Source organism: Neovison vison, unplaced genomic scaffold (genome assembly GCF_020171115.1).
Source record: "Neovison vison isolate M4711 unplaced genomic scaffold, ASM_NN_V1 Scaffold_094, whole genome shotgun sequence".
Classification (NCBI taxonomy): Eukaryota; Metazoa; Chordata; class Mammalia; order Carnivora; family Mustelidae; genus Neogale; species Neogale vison.
This window is the reverse complement of record NW_025334898.1, coordinates 1864958-1871222: the sequence shown is the minus strand read 5'-3', so window position 1 is coordinate 1871222 and position 6265 is coordinate 1864958.

Sequence of the window (6265 nt, the reverse complement as noted above, 5' to 3'; positions counted from 1 at the left end):
TCACATCGGGCTCTCTGCTCAGCAGGGAGCCTGCTTCCCTTCCTCTCTCTCTGCCTTCCTATCTGCAAATTTGTGATATCTGTCTATCAAATAAATAGATAAAATATTGAAAGAAAAAGAACACCTTTTTAAATTGTGGTTGTTGAAGAGTTTTTATGAGCTTGGACGTTCATGACATGATGGTGATGGGAAACTTCCCTGAGAAACTAGACACCATTAATCGCCATGTGGAAGGGAACAGACACGTATGAGAACATACCATTCACCCAACTGACACAAACACCAACCCTGAGAATCAAAGGACATGGGTTCCCTTGTAAACACACCTCCTACCCACCACTCAATCCTATAGCACTTAAGACCAGCATGGTAGCTTCCGGGGGCAGGGTCATGAGGCCTCGGGTCATGGTCTGGAACATGACCTTTAATTTCCTTGTTGCAGGATCTGGATTCTGGGTGGCTCTCAAGATGGAGCCTGCAATGAATCCCCACCTTGCCCTTTGTCCAGGTTGCTCCAAACCAATGAGTAACTCTAGAATACAGCATACTTACCACTCTCCCTTTCCAGCAGGGCTACCTGCGATTTCAGAAAAGAAAACATGGACATCAAACCATGCCTTGTCCTGTGTGCCCAGCTCTTTTTTTCTCTTGGTGATGGGCAGGGTCATGGGCAGTGATATGGAATGTACCTAGAGGTTGCATGTCCTGGGTCCATTGGACAAAACAGGTGCCAAGGCAGTGTAAGTACTACCCATGAAAAAGCTCACTACTCTGTGGACCGTAAGAGAACATGCTGTTTCCTGCAGGGTCTTTGGAATCAGGTATCCATGGGTAATGGACTCTCCCTCAATAATCTCCCCACCAAGGACATTGTATGTGCTTAGGTGTTTGGATCTGATTTCGAGTATAAGAGAATCAAAGGATGCTGTACCTCACATGAAGAAAGGCTAATTTACCACTTTGGTGAAAAATGGGGCATCTCGCAACCCATGGAATGGGAGAAGATATTTGCAAATGACAGTACAGACAAAAGGCTGATATCCAGGATTTATAAAGAACTCCTCAAACTCAAAATACACAAAACAGACAATCATATCCAAAAAATGGGCAGAAGATATGAACAGACACTTCTCCAATGAAAACATACAAATGGCTATCAGACACATGAAAAAATGTTCATCATCACTAGCCATCAGGGAGATTCAAATTAAAACCGCATTGGGATATCACCTTACAACAGTTAGAAGGGCCAAAATTAGCAAGACAGGTAAGAACATGTGTTGGAGGGGATGCGGAGAATGGGAACCCTCTTCCACTGTTGGTGGGAATGCAAGTTGGTGCAGACTCTTTGGAGAACAGTTTGGAGATTCCTCAAGAAATTAAAAAATAGAACTTCCCTGTGACCCTGCAATTGACTCCTGGGTAACCCCAAAGATACAGATGTAGTGAAAGAAGGGCCATATGTACCCCAATGTTTATAGCAGCAATGGCCATGGTCGCCAAACTGTGGAAAGAACCAAGATGCCCTTCAACAGACGAATGGATAAGGAAGATGTGGTCCATATACACTATGGAGTATTATGCCTCCATCAGAAAGGACGAATATCCAACTTTTGTAGCAACATGGACGGGACTGGAAGAGATTATGCTGAGTGAAATAAGTTAAGCAGAGAGAGTCAATTATCATATGGTTTCACTTATTTGTGGAGTAAATAAATAGCTTGGTTAAATGACCAAGAAATACTAAAAATATCCTAAATTCCTGCTCATTTTAAACTCTATTCTTTAATGTCTGGGTAGATGTGTGATAATTGGTTTACTGTAACTTCAAAGCAATCTGAGACCTAGATCTCCATCCCACCTCCCTCCCTGAAGGGTGGTAATGCTGCTGATGGACCAAATATGATATGAAGAAATAGAATACAGCTTGATCTTACTGTGGAGAATAAACAACTTCCAGTAGTTTTAAGTGGATGCTAAATACACAAAGCTAATTATTTTCCTGAACTGGTGTCCTTAAGAGATTAAATTGTAGTCTATTTCCTGCCCACACACAGTTGTGTCAAGAATTCTCCAAGCAATGCAATCTAAGGACAGCAACCATGGTTGAGAGTACTCCTGCCATGCTGGTCCTTGAATATCTTTTGGGGGGATTTGAATTATGTTGCTAATTATATCAAGTGTCCACTTTCCTTTGCTGGCGTTAGCCTGCAGAATGTATGGTTCTTTCTTCTAACATCTCAGCAGGTGTTTTTGAGAGCAGGAAACACTCCTCTGTGGAAGAAAGAGATGAAATGTTTATACTATGAGAAGGGATAGTCATGCAGCGGTTATAAGAACCAGGAGCTGCCTGAGCTGGGCTTCCCTCTGTTCAGGTTTATTTCCAGGAGGTGCTGACTGTGGTGAGACCCCAGCCAGACTCATGAAAGTTAGTCTTTTGATCTCTGTATGGGAACAATTACAGTGCTTCTCCCAATATAATGGCTATCAAGAAAAAGGACTGTTCTTTGAAAGTTTAGGGGAAAGCAAACTGTACCCAGACTTCCACCTAAGAGAGAGGCCTCAGTCTATTCCCCTCTGGGAACATAGACTCCCCCTCTGCCAACTTCCACTGGCAGAGCACGGCCCCAGCCACTGTCTCAGGGGTCATAGGAGCTCCAGCTTGTCTCTGCACCACGGTGCTACTAAAACTGCAAGCAACATTTGTCCAGGGAAACTGCTTTTTATGAAGCCAGAATTACCTGATCCCCAAACCGAGGAAAGAACCCAACAAAGAGGAGAAATTCCGACCAATATCCCTGATGAATATAGATGCCAAGATTCTCAACAAGATCTCAATTTATAGGATCTGACAGTACATTGAGAGGTGGATGCACCATGAACGGGTGGGATTTATCCCTGGGATGCAGGGGCGGTTTGACCTTTGCAAATCAATCATTGTGATAGAACAAATCAATAAGAGAAGAGAGGAAAGCCACCTGGTCCTCTCAATTGATGCAGAAATAGAATTTGACAAAACCCAGCATCCATTTCTGGTTAAAACTATTCAAAATATAGGGATAGAGGAAACATTCCTAAACTTCATCAAATCTATCTATGAAAAACCCACAACAAATATCATTATCAACGGGGAAATGTTGACAGCCTTCCCTTTGAGATCAGGAACATGAAAGGATGCCCACTCTCACCACTAATGTTCAACATAGTATTAAATGTCTTTGCAACAGCTATCAGACAACAAAGAGAAATAAAATGTATTTGAATTGGCAAAGAATAAGTCAAACTCTCTCTTTTCGCAGATGACATGTTACTTTTTATGGAAAACATATACTATTAGAACTCATACAGAAAATCAGCAATGTGCAGAATACAAAACCAATGTACAGGGGTGCCTGGGTGGCTCATTGGATTAAAGCCTCTACCTTCATCTCAGGTCATCATCCCAGGGGCCTGTGATCGAGTCCCACAATTGTGATGAAGATCCCATGAAATTATGTCAGTGAAAATGCTTGAAAACATATTGAGGATGAAAACATAGTGGAAAACATAATGAGAGTGAATTTATTCATATACTTAATTTAATATACATCTTATCCTAAAAGTAACACATGTATGATCACAGAGTCAGCCCCAAGGTTTCAGTTCTACCACTAACAGAGAGCAAAGCATAAATTTAATATAGCCACCGGGCTATGTGTGCTGTTGAGTTTTGATTTTTCTGGTGACCAGAGAAAAATAAAATCGAGTGTTAAGTTCCCCAGTGAGCATTATGGTAAGGGGTAAGGAAGAAGTTTTTGCTTATGATGTATTTCACTTGACACTTATTTCTCTAATTAGTATAATCCAAGGCCTTCTCATACTACAAAGCTAATGAGGGCATTTCTGTTCATGCAATTCTACAGTGAACATCTAGTGCTGGTTCTTGGAGCTTTTTTTCTTTTAGTTTTTGAGAAAAGCTTGTTCATTTGTATGTACACTATACATGAAAGCCCAGAACAGTGAGTGATTCTGAAGATAAATAAAACTCACCTTTTCCATGATTTTGCCTAGTCTTTGTTGAGAAAGAGCACCTAGACACATATACACATTTTATTATGCAAACTGTTCCCTTAATGTCTGTATGTCAATCGATGCATGATGTAAAAAGATTTTTATTTATCTTTTTTACAGTTTTGATTTTCATTCCACTTAGCTAACTTGAGATTATATTATATTCAGGTGCACAATATGATGACTAAAGTCACTGTATTGGAAAGAAGGAGACATTAAAAGCACGTTAAATTTAGCTCTTTAGGCTATTTTAACAGGTAACATAATTATGCTATTTTCATTCTTGGGATTTACCCCCGTGCCTATACCACCAACCCACTTTCAAAACACACCTTGTGCCAGTCCCTATGCAGAAATTCTCTTAGGGCCGGTCTCCCACTGATGATTTCCAGGGCATGCCATTAATGTCAAAACAGTCAGGCAGGGGGGGACAAGATGGCGGGGTACTAGGAAGAGGCGTCTTTTCAGCTGGTACCCCAAAGTGAGCTGATTGCCTACCAAAGAACTCCGATCACCCATGAAATCAGCCTGAGATCAGAATTATACACGTCTGGATCTCTACAGGGGCAGAAGACACCAGTGAGCAGGTAAAGCGGAATGGGAACAGCGGACTGATATCGGAAGATAAACAAAAGGGGGAGGGAGCCACCAGAGGCGACCGGTGCAAAAGTAATACCCCGATACGAGCGAGAGTGCCCTGCGTCTGGGGACCAGCATTAACTTGGAGACTGGTTGAAAGCACTCCAAAAGAGCAAAGGATCGCGGGGGCAAATTGTGGGAATCGGGGCGGCTAGGGACAGGGTCTTAAGTCCCCGGTCCCAGACGGCCTAGCTGGCGCGGAGGCAGAGAGAGTGTGGCAGAGAAACCGGCTCCTGGTCCCTAAGCCGCCAGCGCGCCCCAGAGCGCGGGGGGTTCTGGCTCCTGTGAGGGGATGGGAGCTGCGCCGGTCTGCAGAACGCGCACTAGCCCTACCACAAAGCTTGAGATGCGCACGCACGTCCCTCCAGCTCTCCTGGGTTTTTAAGACCCGGGGGCGCTTCTTTTTTTTTTTTTTTTCCAATTTATTTATTTTCACAAAAACAGTATTCATTATTTTTTCACCACACCCAGTGCTCCATGCAAGCTGTGCCCTCTATAATACCCAACACCTGGTACCCCAACCTCCCAACCGCCCCGCCACTTCAAACCCCTCAGATTGTTTTTCAGAGTCCATAGTCTCTCCTGGTTCATCTGCCCTTCCAATTTACCCAAAAGCACATACCCTCCCCAATGTCCATAACCCTACCCCCCTTCTCGCAACCCCCCTCCCCCCAGCAACCCACAGTTTGTTTCATGAGATTAAGAGTCACTTATGGTTTGTCTCCCTCCCTATCCCATCTTGTTTCATGGACTCTTCTCCTTCTCACTTAAGCCCCCATGTTGCATCACCACTCCCTCATATCAGGGAGATCATATGATAGTTGTCTTTCTCCGCTTGACATATTTCGCTAAGCATGATACGCTCTAGTTCCATCCATGTTGTCGCAAATGGCAAGATTTCGTTTCTTTTGATGGCTGCATAGTATTCCATTGTGTATATATACCACATCTTCTTGGTCCATTCATCTGTTGATGGACATCTAGGTTCTTTCCATAGTTTGGCTATTGTGGACATTGCTGCTATAAACATTCGGGTGCACGTGCCCCTTTGGATCACTACGTTTGTATATTTAGGGTAAATTCCCAGTAGTGCAATTGCTGGGTCATAGGGCAGTTCTATTTTCAACATTTTGAGGAACCTCCATACTGTTTTCCAGAGTGGTTGCACAAGCTTGCATTCCCACCAACAGTGTAGGAGGGTTCCCCTTTCTCCGCATCCTCTCCAGCATCTGTCATTTCCTGACTTGTTGATTTTAGCCATTCTGACTGGTGTGAGGTGATATCTCATTGTGGTTTTGATTTGTATTTCCCTGATGCCGAGTGATATGGAGCATTTTTCATGTGTCTGTTGGCCATCTGGATGTCTTCTTTGCAGAAACGTCTGTTCATGTCCTCTGCCCATTTCTTGATTGGATTATTTGTTCTTTGGGTGTTGAGTTTGTTAAGTTCTTTATAGATTTTGGACACTAGTCCTTTATCTGATATGTCGTTTGCAAATATCTTCTCCCATTCTGTCAGTTGTCTTTTGGTTTTGTTAACTGTTTCCTTTGCTGTGCAAAAGCTTTTGATTTTGATG